Genomic DNA, 13,531 nt, shown 5'->3' on the forward strand with positions numbered 1-13,531 from the left:
TTTACATTTTTACTTAATTAGATAATTTTATGTTAAAAATTTGTGGAGTCCTAAGATATGGGAGCTCAAATAGCTGCCTATACAAGCAGCGTATACTTTCATTTTTGATTACAGTTGTATTTTGATATTATTTGGCCCCAACAACAGGAAGATCTTTCTCACAGACTTGAGAGAATTAAATTCATTAATTCTTATTCTTTCGAATCGCCTTGCCTTTCACCGTCAACACCATGGAGCTCTTTGTTGTGGCTTCAGAATCGTTCCTTTTCACCCCAGACGACAACTCCATGAGTATCTTTTTGTCTACAGTATCATAAACTATCTATTCTCCATCTCTTCTTGAACAAATACCTTTTGCTATACCTCGCTTTAATTCTCGTTATAAAACTAATTTCTTACTGCCTGTCCCTCGTACTCAACACCTACTTGGAAGTCTTCTTTTCCGTTTCCTTCAGGTATTGGATAATCACAATATCGATTTTACACTTAAACCGTCTACATATAAGAAATTGTTCTTTACTCTGTTTTGTTAATCCAGATTTTCTATGTATTTTAAAATTAGTGACTGTTTTGTATTTATTCTCTGTAATTGTGCATTCTTACCATTTTCTACTTGTAATTATTTCTTGCTATTTTTATTACATTCGAAATCTCTGTCTACTCAGATTACGTTTTAGCGCGACAGCTTTTCTATACTTATTAATTTGTTTTCTCCTCTCTTATTTTATTAAACTGGTCTCTTAACATTTGTATTCTCCATATATTTCAAACCTTTCTCATATTATTTATTATTTCCACATAATTTTTCTGCCTTTACCGAGTAAATTCACTATCGGTTTGTAAAAGTTCCACCTGTTAATTACAGAAATTTATCCGGCTCTTGGAATAGGACTGAGTTAGCTGGTTTCAGAACAACCAGAGATACAAAAGTTTCCAAGACGAAAAGCACTCTTGGGACACATGAAATTTACAAAAAAACAATACAGTGACATTCCCTGTCCTCACTATCCGAATTTGAACCTATTCTTCATAACCTTCGATTGATTTATTTTTTCTATTTATTAAAACTGCTTATTACGTACATTATGTTAATAACTGTGTAGTCTACCTGTTTTCTCTTAATCTAAGTCAGTCTCATTTCCTCTTGATCTCTTCGTTTACCGTTTTGCTCTTTTCTTTAAAAAAAAAAAAAAAAAAAATCCTACACTCCACCATGTAGTCACTCATGAATTTTCTCTTAACTTTCCATTTCATCTTTGCCAATTATTAGTCGTTTTCTCTTTAATCATTTTACCCATTTATTGAGTAAAAGTAAGTTTTGAATAGGCCGCCGTAGCGTAGTGGTCAGGCGCGCAGGTGCATAAGTACACGTGCCTTGAGTGACCGGGGTTCAAGCTCGTGATTGCTGAATACGGTGCTGTTTCTTGTATTCTGTCTATCTTGTGACCTCCTCTGATCATTTGTTCGTCCCGGAGTATAAACAGAAAATTTATTTTTTATTTTATACTCTTTATAATGGGCATTGCTTGTCCCGAACTGTTCTTTTGTCCCGTGTTTCTTAACTGTTTCAGATGCTATGAACACCCTTTTTTTTTAAATTCTTTCAGATACGTCCCGTGAATATCCTCATGTTTTATCTACAACTATGTATCGGTTTTTCTTAACTGTTTACTTGCCTTTTTTTTCCCCCTCTATTTGCCCTATCACCGTACAGATATAGCGGAGCAAACAGGAATGGGGGTGGGGTTCCTTTTTGCGCGCATGACGAATAAAAGAAATAAAGGGGGAGGGGTGCACTTTTCTAAACTGTATCTTTCTCCCGAGCAAAGATGTGCGATTAGTTGGCTGTAGTGTTTGTTTTCACTACCTGTTTAGCTGTGTGATAAATGAGTGGTCCAATCTCGCTTTGATCGCAACACTGTTTGCCATCTGCCATAGCCTACCTCATTCATCACGCAGAGCAGTAATTTATTTCTGCCTATGCAAGCAACTGTCTTTACTTCCTATTTCACGTCGGGTCTATTTGGAGTTCGGTTTCAGACACCGATTAAACGCCGGTCTTTTCCTCTTCGCTCTCTCCGAACTACAAACTGACTTCAGTCTCGGTTACGATCTCCAAAGCCAGCCGGGGGAAGGTGACTTATCGAAGGGAGGGATGGAGAATTTCACGCGCATCTAGAGCAGCTTGCGTGATGTACAATCTTGTTTAATGATAATCGCACTCCGAGGGAAGTAGGGGCGGTGGGGGTCAGTATACTATAAGGCACTTGGCAAGAGTCGAACATCTGTTCTACCTCGGTCTTCTGGCGAACGGAGGTCACGTTTTTCGGGAGAGCGACTGTTCGGAGTCATTTTCCGGGTATTGCATCTGTTGGTAGTCCGAGAAGCCACACTTCCTTAATAAAACCCGTAATCCGATCCTTTGTCCGAAAACACACAAACATACGCGCGCACACACAAAGGTATCGTGTTTCATGGAAGCTTAAGAGTACCCGGATGTACGCGGTAATTTTGTTAAACTATAAAGGGTCTTCCATGTGGGCTCGTTCAACGCTTAACCTAGCTTGTTGGGAGTAGATACCGTTTCTGGTTATTCGAGTAACTTGGGCTTAATTATTGGTTATATTTCTGGCCTTTTCCTGCCAACCATTTGTCTTAGCTGTGTGCTATCTTTCTTTTGACGTAAGTCAAAGTGTTTTGCATACTATTTGCGATTGAAAATCCGATGGGCTGCTTCTTTTTAAAGAAACAAAATTAACGTATAAACTAGAACTATAATCACGAATGTACTTAAAATAGTTGCACGTTATGTATGTAGGTAATATACCTGCGGTGTATTTCTGTTTTTGTTTATAAACCAGCGATTTACCAATCCAGGTCACGCAGTCCAGATCGTTAGATTCCACTGTTGTTTAAACGTGATTTTTTTTGTTTTGTTTCATTTATAGTTGATGGATTGTAGATCTCTTTGTCAGAAAAGATCTTGCAATAGTTGAACATAGTTTGTACACGAATAGTAGTCTTCAGCAATTGACTATAGCATTTATACATCAGTTCAGGTTTACGTTCTCAAGTCCGGACATAGCTAGTTTGTTTTTTATGTGCCATATACACCTGTTTGCACCCATCTATTGGTTCTCATATCAGATTTCATTTTTCAATATATATTTCCCAGTTTTATCAATAATGCTGTTACATCACCAAAAAAAAAAAAAATGCTTATGAAATAGCCAAGGTCTTTCAGTTGATTCTTGTGAGACACTTTCGCCACTGTACTGTAGGAATTGATGGTTTCTTCTGAATATAACTGCTTTAACTTTATTGGTAAGATATGAGGTGTTCGACAGTCTAGTTCTTATTATTTTTATTTTGAGGGGGGGGGAGGTCGTGTTTTGTGCGATGGTTGTGCTGTCGAGTTGGAATATGCCATCTATAAAATAGGATTACACCGTGTGGCTTGATTTATCAGTTCATGCAGATGGACGGAGTTTATTCTGGTTACGAGTGTTTGGATTGGTATGTCTTCCAAGGTCTGTAATATTTCTTTGGATTATTGCTGGTGTTATCGATATTTGTTTTGGTTTCAGTTTTTATATATGGGCAGATTGATATTCGAGAGGAAACAGTGTCTATACATCGTATTTACACAGATGTACACTCAGATATTGCTTCTATGAAAGATATCCCTAATAACAGTGTAGTGTTAAAGCAGTTAGTCATTGAAATAAGCTTCACGCACTTCTATAAATAACATAAGGTTATAACTCAAGGAATTCTTTAGATAGAGAGCATTTTTCTTTCATGCCGGTTGCATAGTTGTCTGCTTTCAGAATTTCTGATCGAGACGTATGTATGAGTAGGTTGTTTACACAAAAAAGGTCTATTGCTCTTGTCTGATATACTTGGGATTTTACATCATGAGTATTAGTTAATTTCTCGAGATTTTCACAAGAGGCGAAAAACGTGAACAAAGAGATATTTTATGTATTGATTAACTAACATGCGTCCCTCTCAGTAGCATTCATGCATCTACAGTGTATAATTGTTATTAAATCTGTTTATTAAGTCGAAATTGGTAACACCCCTTGGTGGCCATGGTCTAGTGGGGTGGTGACTATAGAGTATATATTGCATTTCATAATGATGTATATAGCTTGTTGGTGGATTTGCATTGTCTATCTTATTTCATATTCTTATAACAGATTGAATTTGTGTATAATATCTATCCCTAATAGAATTAATTGCGAGATAGAAAAGTTTTACTTATTTCAGAATTTTAGAGTAATTATTTAAAATTAAGGTTTGATGCCTGCTCATATATAAAGTCAATATCTGGGTAATGGCTGTTATGGTACCGTAGACGCAACCTTCAACGTGCATGGTGGTTGCTTCATGGCCCAATCTCGTGATTCAGTCTCTTAAATTCCCAGTTGGTTCTGATGAGCGAAGATCTCAAATAACTTCTTTGGCCATTGTGGGTTACTTTTTATAGTTACCTTGCAGGGATCAGGTTAGGAGGCTTCATAGGATTAAAGCGCCATAGTTGGTATGTATTTTGCAGGGTTTGTTCCTATAGCTTTCATCTTCACAGTATTTTGTTAAGTCAACTTGTAACCCATTGAATATATCCACTGCGCTTGCCGGATAATATTTACTCACCCCTTCCAAATCGTTGAGAGATGAATGGATTTTGTGGCATGTTCCTGCTGATAGTTTTAGTGGGTAAACTTAGGGTGTGTTAGGACGCTTTCTGTGGGCACCCTTGGGGTAGGTTATTATTTTTATATTTGAAACAACATCAACAAGTGACCCCTAGCCAAAAACTGGCAGATCCGCTATATACATACTATATATAGTATAGTGTGTTTAGAGTCTAACGGCACCAGGGGTTCCACCCTATCTCCGCGTAGTATACATTGTGGTGTGATACAGAACACACAGAACACTGTAGAGGCCAGAGATTTATATTATATATATTTGGTATGTTGAGGGTCTAGCGGCTCCTGGGATTTTTCCCATCTCCGCGGTGTTCTCTGCATAGAGTACCCTGTCAAGCCAGAGATTTAAAGTGTGTGGATCGTGTATAGTTTAGTCTGTTGTGCCCATTGTTCATCTGGCTTATTGGCCATCGGGCCCCTGATGGGACCCGACGTTGCCCATACCGCGCCACGTGGAGGCTAGCCAGGTGTTACCAGTAAGGAATCAGTACTCTGGCAGGTCCTGCTAGCTACTTTCCTCAGATTTCAGTGGCTAGGACCTAAAAAAAAAAAAAAAATGCTTTAATCGCTGTTGATGCTTTTGTTTGGTCATAGAGATTTGCTTTAAGAGCGGGAAGGGATTGTACGCTGAATCAGTTTTATTTTTGGCCAAAATGGGTCGGGCAAGCAATTTTGGTGTAGTTACAATTTTGACATGTGGGGCTGTGTGCTGTGAAGGTAGACAGATTTGGGTGGGGAGAAGGAAGGAAGGAGGGTAGAAAAAGAAGAAAGAGACCGATAGAGAAGGTGGGCCCCCAAATGTTCAGTAGGCATGCCCATGCCACACCAGAGGGAAAGTGGGTTTGGCAGGGAGAGGAGGGGACAGGGGTGTCTTTCCCCCTCCGGGAAAAGGAGATAAAAGCAGACACGGCAAGGTGTCAGACCTGGGTCGCCGTTTGGCTAGTTGGCAGCAAGGCTGCAATCTAAGTCGTTCACTTAGATCTCCAGGTGTTGGATTAGTCTCTGCAGAGGCCAGGATGCGTCACCTGCACGTGATAGGCCAGCTACATCTAGGTCCCAGTGTTTGGTCGCATCCACTATGTTCTCCTGATTTCTAAGGGTGGATTGTAGTTTGGTAAACAGCAGGCCACGGAGGTCTTCATAGTTATTACATTCGTAGGGCAGGTGTTCCCAAGTTTCTTCTTGTCCTCATCTACAGTGCGCTATGTCCGAGATTCCAAAATCGTGTAGTTTCTTCCTGAAGAAGCCATGCCCTGTCAGCAGGTAAGTGGTATGAAGTCCAGGGAGTACGAGGTCGGGGAAATAGGGTAAACACGTCCAATGTCTGGTATGAAGCTTCTAGTTATGCGGCCTTTAGTGGAGTCATTCCACCGATTCTGCCACGCTGTTCTCATGTGGTCTGTACGACGTCTTTTTTCCTGTGGGCTAGTCAGAGTTGGGTCCGTAGTGTATCCATAATGTGTGGTTACCCTTCCTTTGGCGTGTTGGTGCAGCAGCCCACGGCCGACAATCTCCAAGTCCAGAGGGAGACATTCCGCAAGGACCTGGAGAGCGTGGGTGCTCACCGTGCAGCATGCTCTGGTTGTTGTGAGGAGAATTATTCGATGGATGGTTTCCAATTTCCTTCTGTTAACAGCAGTGCTTGCCTTAGCGTACCAAGCTCCCGGTGCAGAAGACAGTGCCGGGAGGAAGAATGCCTTGTAGAGGATGGCGAGCGGCCTCTTCAGACCCCAGTCTCTGCGTGTAACTCTAGCGAATAGGGCGGAATATTTCCTGAATTTTACTCTGAGGTAACTAAGATCTGGTGTGAAGTTGAGGTGTCTATCGAGGATAACGCCAAAATATTTTACTTCTGTTTGTAGTTTAATGGTTGTTCCATTTATCTTGATCTAGGTAGGTCTCCTGGGATCAAGGGAGCCCTTGAGGAGTACTGAATGTGTTTTTTCCGGTGAGATGTTCAGTAGGTTCCCATTTGCCCATCCTTGCAGAACAGAAATGGCATGATTTGCATGGGTGGTCTCCAGCTGTGTCCTGCTATTAGCCTGCAGCATCAGTATGAGATCATCTGCGTATGCCTTCGTTCTTATATTAGGAATTTCCATATTGAGGAATTCATCCAGCACAAGAGTCCACAGAAGGGGTCCCAGAACTGATCCCTGGGGTAGCCTCTGTGGACCTGCCTGGAGACATAGTGGCATAGTATTTAGGTTCAGGCGCCACCGGTGGTTTCCCACATCTGCGCGACCTGCCTGAAGACAGTGGCAAAGGGAGTAGTCACTGTAATCTTTCTGTCATCAAAGTATGATCTAAGGCAGCAGAACAGGTTGCCTGGAATTTGGGCCCACCGAAGTCTGTCCAGGATTCCGGGCCACCAGAGAGAATCAAAAGCGCCAGCAAAGTCTATTGATATGAGGAGAAAATACTTCATGTTGCAGTTTTTTGCCGCCTCAATTATGTTTTTCAAAGCGTCTTCCGCTGAGCGTCCTCTTCTGAAGCCGAACTGATTCGGCGACATCATGTTCGCTCTAATCTAAGTGAGTCTCTAATCTCTGGTATAGAAGCCGCTCAAAAAGTTTGCTCAAGGTGGAAAGCAAAGCTATGGGTCTGTACGATGTTGGCTTATCCTGGGGTTTGGTTGGATTCTTAAGTATAAGCCTTATTCTTGCTGTTTTCCTCTTACTATATATAATGATATTCAGAGTCATGTTATTTGCAATGTCATAAGTGAAATGAACATGTAACTTGTCCACACAGCAAATCACATCACGCAACTAATCTGAAGTATAAATTGTGGCACGAGGAACCACAAGACAGCAGACTTTTCATTTCCTTCAGAAAAGTTGCTGACAGCAGTTTGTAGTGTAGATCTGTCGTCGTGGTACAGGTTGCAGCGATACAGAATGTGCGTTCAGGTTTCCTCAGCACCACACAAGAAGAGATTGGTGTCAGACAAGCCAAATTGAAATAGTTTGAAGTTGATGGAGCTGTTCCCAGTAAGTATATATGATGTTAAACTGGAAGAAACCATTGAGACTGCTGTTTCGAGATTACTTGACCAGTAGTACTGGAATCCCATTGTGATTGCCACAAATTGATAAGTTCATTCCAAATTCTTCGTTTCTCGTCTTTGATGTTAGCAGTTAGGTTACATGAGATGCCGAGAATCTCACCAGGAACTCCGTGCTTTAGACGATTACATAGTCCTTTGAAGATACGTGTAGTTCTAGTGGTAAGACTCCAACAAGGACCTGCAGAGCAGCAGAGGACACTGTCCTGCAGGCCCGCAGCATGGAAAGCAGCATAATCCGTTGAATGGAGATGAGCTTGGAACGGAGTTTAACATTAACGGCTCTATGGAACCAGACTCCCGAAGCATATGTTGTTATTGGTACGAATACTGTATAATATAGTAAGAGAGTCTTTCTATTTAGTCCCCAGTCCGATTTGGAAATGTGGATAATTGCTGCAGTGAACTTCTTAATCTTCACGGCAAGGTGATTAATATGAGAGGAGCAGGTTAGCCTGTCATCTAAAATTACGCCAAGGTGTTTTAATTCAGGTACAAAAGGGATTTGCTTACCGTATCTTTATATTAGGAGGTCTTCTGTAATCTAACTTGCCCTTAAAAACCATCAGATTTGTTTTCATGGCAGATATTTGTAATTTATTTATACCAGACCACTTGATTAGCTCAGAAAGAGTTATATTGGCTGATTGTTCTAGTTGAAGACGCGATCGACCTGGAATTAGAAGAACCAAATCATCGGCGTAGGCGAAGGCAGATATATTGTCAGGTTTTTGCATGAGCCAGCTGTCCAAAACTATGTTCCCAGAACTGATCCCTGGGGGCATCCTCTTGAGATGGTCTTTGAGAGAGACTGTTGTTTCGAGATTATTTGGATGGGTCTATTTTGGAAGTAGCTTCTAATAACTTGTGACAGTTGCTGAGAGCACTTGGCTTTAGTGAAACAATTGAGAGCGCTCTCCCACAAGAGGCAATCGAAAGCTCCCTCGAAATCAATGAATATGGCCAGCTCATATGTAGTCCTGGAAGCTGATATGTGATTAACTAAAGACACTATGGCGTCTTCACAGGATTTTCCCTTCTTGAAGCCAACTTGGGATGGGTTAGGATGCTGATAGTCTAGTGGGTCCTTTAGAGTAAGTTAGGTTGATCTTGGTATTGACAATGGATATCGATCTTTACAGTTAATCGCTGGGTTAAAGTGCTTAGGTTCCTCATGATTAAAAGCTGTTTCCAAGTTGTCGTGATAAGGTTTGAGTGAAGAATATTTTTAGAGCTGATGAAGGGGTTGCGTGATATCCTATTGCGCCATCTAAAAAGCCAGTATTCAATTCGTAGGAAGGAACTAATGTTTGTTAGAGTAGCCGAAGACTAAATGCTAGATACGTAGAGGTATACGTGATAGGCATTTTAGAATGTAGTTCTTGAATAGCTCAGAGTTGCAGATTTTTCTTGGACAAAGTATGGATTGAAGGTGAGATTCTCAACCATCGTAGGATCTAAATTCAGATGAGCTATTAACTTCGTCAGCCGTGCTCCATCTTTGTAGGTCGGGACGTTGTTCTTGCTCTTTCTGTCAGTTATTTTGAATTGGGATGATATAGAGGAATTGAAGGATTGGTTGAGAGATTTCATGCATGATTGGAATTGATATATGCAAGTATGTGCACGCTTAGATATTTCTGGCTCATAGTTTATGAATTTTACATCATCTGCTGAGTCGGTATTGGAAGTTTGTGTTTTGGTTAAGATAAGATTTGATAGCAGCAAATAACATGGTTGATAAAACGCCGCCTTTGGAGATATCCCAGGTGACAATAAGTTATATAATTTCATATCCTTATGGGCAACCTTAAGATGTCTTATCTCAAGTATCTTGGTTTTTTATTTTTATTACCCTGTCTTTTATTACAAAGTACTCTTCTAAGACTAATGGAGGAGCTGACTGATGAGACATCCAGCTGTGATCTTATCTTTTTTAAAGTGACACTCTGAGGCTGTGTAAACAAGTCCGATGTAGTTCGTGCTTTGCGTCGCAATATGAAAGTAATTTTGTAGCAAACTTGTTTTTCTTTAAATTGAAGTTTTTCTTAACTCCTGTTCAGTAATGTTTTATAGCTCTCACTTGCCTAAAGCTTTGCTGTACATTTACTTAAGTTTTGAAATGTGGATACCGCTTTACATCTTTCGTATTGTGGAAATATTTCATCACTGACTTATCAGTATCCTATACTGATGGTGCTAATTATCTACCGACGAAGCGACATTAATCTTTGAGTCAGTTGTCTGGGTAATTGCACGCATTGCAAATAACAACATACTTCTCTTTAGGAGAAGTGCTGTTTATTTGAAGATTAAGCTTTGGCTTGGTCACGTATATGATTGAGGCCTTTCCCAAGTCATGTACGGTTATATTAGCATTAAATCTTGGTGAATTTACTAGTTTCTGATTAAAATACTCATAATAGTCTCGGCAGAAGAATGCAATTAAAGAGCGCCATTTTTCTCTCTATCAGCTTTGTGCAGTATTGGTTAGCAACTGGTTGAAGTAGATTTTTCTATAGGAACGAATACCAGTGCAAAGATTTTAAAACAGTAGGGAAAACATCTTTTTATCGTAAAGTGCTTGAAGATTCCTTAAACCTGACGTTCTTCGCGGGCACTTTTTTTTAAATTGAAGAAACATCCTGGAATTTCGAAAGTAAGGACAATTTTTTTCGAATTCTACCAATTTAGAATATTATAATCAACCAAAGTTCTAAATGAAATGTTTCTTTTTGATAATATGGAGATTTTTGAAATTCAGCAAACAATAGCGTGATATTTGTCGAATTTGATGTGCTGAAGTAACCCAAACGTGTATGAAATAAGAAGGAAGTGTTATAAATGCTTCATCGAACAGCTAGTGATACTTCGTAGTCAGTAATTCTTTTCGGAACTTCATTTTCTTCAACTTTTATTTTCCTTCCTTGTTTAACATGGTTATTGCAGTTCACGTGGTCACCCACCTTGTTAGGTTTTCGAGATCGATTCCTAAATTCTATTCGTTAAATTACAGTCTGGTGAATAAATGAGGGAAAAAAAAGTACTAAATTTACTGGCTTTACCAATAAAATAAAAGCAGAATTATGGCACTGTTGCCTATTAAATACGGTATTGTTCTGCTGTCTCTCTATCTTGTGAAGTTCCCTGACTTTTCGTTATCCCGGCTTATAAACAGGATTTTTTTTATATATTCTCATGTCTATGTAAATAAATGTTATATTTGTATTCCTGTTCTCCTGACAATATCTATTTCGATTAAGAGATTGGAGAATCAATAAATAGTAGGATAATATAAGGCATAGCACAATAGAGCAGTTAAATCTGTTACCATGCTGTATACGCTAGAGGTAAGTCGATGGTCCTTTCTATACAGGTTCTTGGAGAGTATCAGTCTTTCTTTTTTATGTCTCCCATAATGCCAACGAGTTATAGCGATGTATAGGGGACCGGAGGTGAAACCACAGTATATAAGAGGTTGCGAATTTAATCATTTACTGGTTGATCAAAAATTTCTGTACTTCCAATATTTTATTGCGTTCTCTGACTGGTGGTACTGTCTTAAGTCAAAGGCTGTAAATAAGAAATGTTTACGACCTTGTAAGCATACAGTCCTTCGGGTCAGTTGCTATTCCAGCCACGTACTCGCCTTCCTCACAAATCTCTTCGGTTCCAAAGTTGAAGCTGACCTTTGTGCATCGCACACCAAAGGCGTATTCATCATGTAGCTAAGAGTCTATATTAGTGTCTGCGCAGCCCCTGTGATGCAGGCGTGATATCCTTAATCTCAAACCAGGAAGCGACACTTATGCCCTAGCCTCGGTTTTTAGGTAGATTGGTGGAAAAGGTCGCACCTCCCCACAAGCACCTTCTTAAATATTAATATCATCGGGCCCATTAATCGTAGAGGGGACACCGTGCCTTTTTTAAAGAGGGGACAAATTATTTAGGATTTTCATCCTGCTTATATGTTATGTACGTGCCCACAATTAAATACTGATTTGACAGGGACACTGATGTTACGAGTCAAGATGTCATCCACCCACTAAACTGCATGAGGATGTTATTAGTGTCCTGGATGTAGTTGGAGAGGAAAAATAGTATTTAGATGTTAGAGTGATAATGACCTGACACCAAGAAATGTCGTCTCGTGTGTGGCAGCTTCCCTGTACATCCTTCTTTCATCTCTCCGAAAGAATTATGAGAACACATCGATGTTTTCATTAATAGACTTGCCATCCTTTTATAGCAAAGCAAAAATGCGAATTAAAGTGTTCGCTAGATATTGTTAAATACTTAAATTTTACCACTGCGCATGTGTATTTTGTGCCACTGTACGTTGATCATTACATTAAATTCGGGTTGGTTCATTCTCCGAAATTCATGAAGTGAAACGATGACACAAGTATAAAAATGACCCCTGTCTTCCTACGTCACATTTTGCGGATAAAGAGGTCACTCGCTTGTGTTAAACACCTGAATTTGGAAAACAAAGATAAGAAAAGTAGTATAACCGGACTTAATGCCAGTCAATGTCTACTGAACGATAAGTCTTCTTTTGACAAAGGAAAGATTACTTGGAAAAAGCTGAAGTTCCTTTGATGGTAAAGAAATAGCAAAGCAGTATTAAAATTCCATTGCTGACGAAAAGTTTATCAGATAAAAACATCAAAAATCAGTGAAGGGTACGGTGCACTTAAAAGCCATGGCGATCATTTAGTTGTGATGAAGAGAAGAACGACTTACTTTTTATTTTGCTGCTTAAAATGGAATAAAAGTAATTTCCCATCTTTTGGGAAAAGTAAAAAAGAATTTCCCATGGAAATTCTAGTGCGGTCTGATCCCGATTGATTTGTCAGAATAGCTACAAAAGTTTATCCCATCTAGACGAGAATTCGAAAGTAGATATTTTAAACGTAAATTAAGGTGTTTACGTTAAATTTAACACGACATTTAAATTTACTTTGAATACGTTGTAATTTTAATTCGAAAAATTAAAATATCCCGGATTCAGATTTTATTTTGAGTATTTTCTTTAATGAAATACTTTTATCTTGAAGGGAATGTTCTTTCTCAGTTAATCCCCCCTCCGTGTACACATAATTCCCCTTATGAAATATAGTAATGAGAATATTGCAGTTAATGTCCAGAGGGCGCTTCTTGACCTATACCATTAATCACTGTGACACCTAACAGTAAACAAGGCCAACCATTAACTGTATATTACCGATAGCTTACGCTGATAAGTCCATTGTCCTCACCATTAAACTTTATAGGTCAAAAGAAAATGAATTTTTTCTTATTCTTTGTTTAGCGGGGAATTTAGAAAGTTGTTTGGCTTTCTTCTAGAAGAATATATATTGACCATAACGTTAGGGGGGTACTATATTAGCATTATTATTAACAGGTGGTGTTAGATAAAACATCGTTAACTTTTTGACTGGAGTCGTTCACAAAATTATATTGCAATCAACAAGGAAAGCTCATCAACCGATGGTCTTATTCTGAATTTTCACTGTAAATCAGCGACAATATTCAAGCCCTTATTCAAGGGAAACTGGTCCCTTCATCACCCTGAAGCGTTTGCTCTGAATCACCTTTGTAGCAGACAGCCACGCCTATAGGGGCGAGTAAGACAGCTTCAATAGACTTTACCTGACACCATTCAGAAATCATTGCTTGCAATATAAATGCCTATTAGAGGCGACTGAATTAATTAGGGTTCACTATAGAATTCGCTCGACAC

Source organism: Mastigoproctus giganteus, chromosome 6 (assembly GCF_048544385.1).
Source record: "Mastigoproctus giganteus isolate SK-2022 chromosome 6, ASM4854438v1, whole genome shotgun sequence".
In the NCBI taxonomy this organism is placed as follows: domain Eukaryota; kingdom Metazoa; phylum Arthropoda; class Arachnida; order Uropygi; family Thelyphonidae; genus Mastigoproctus; species Mastigoproctus giganteus.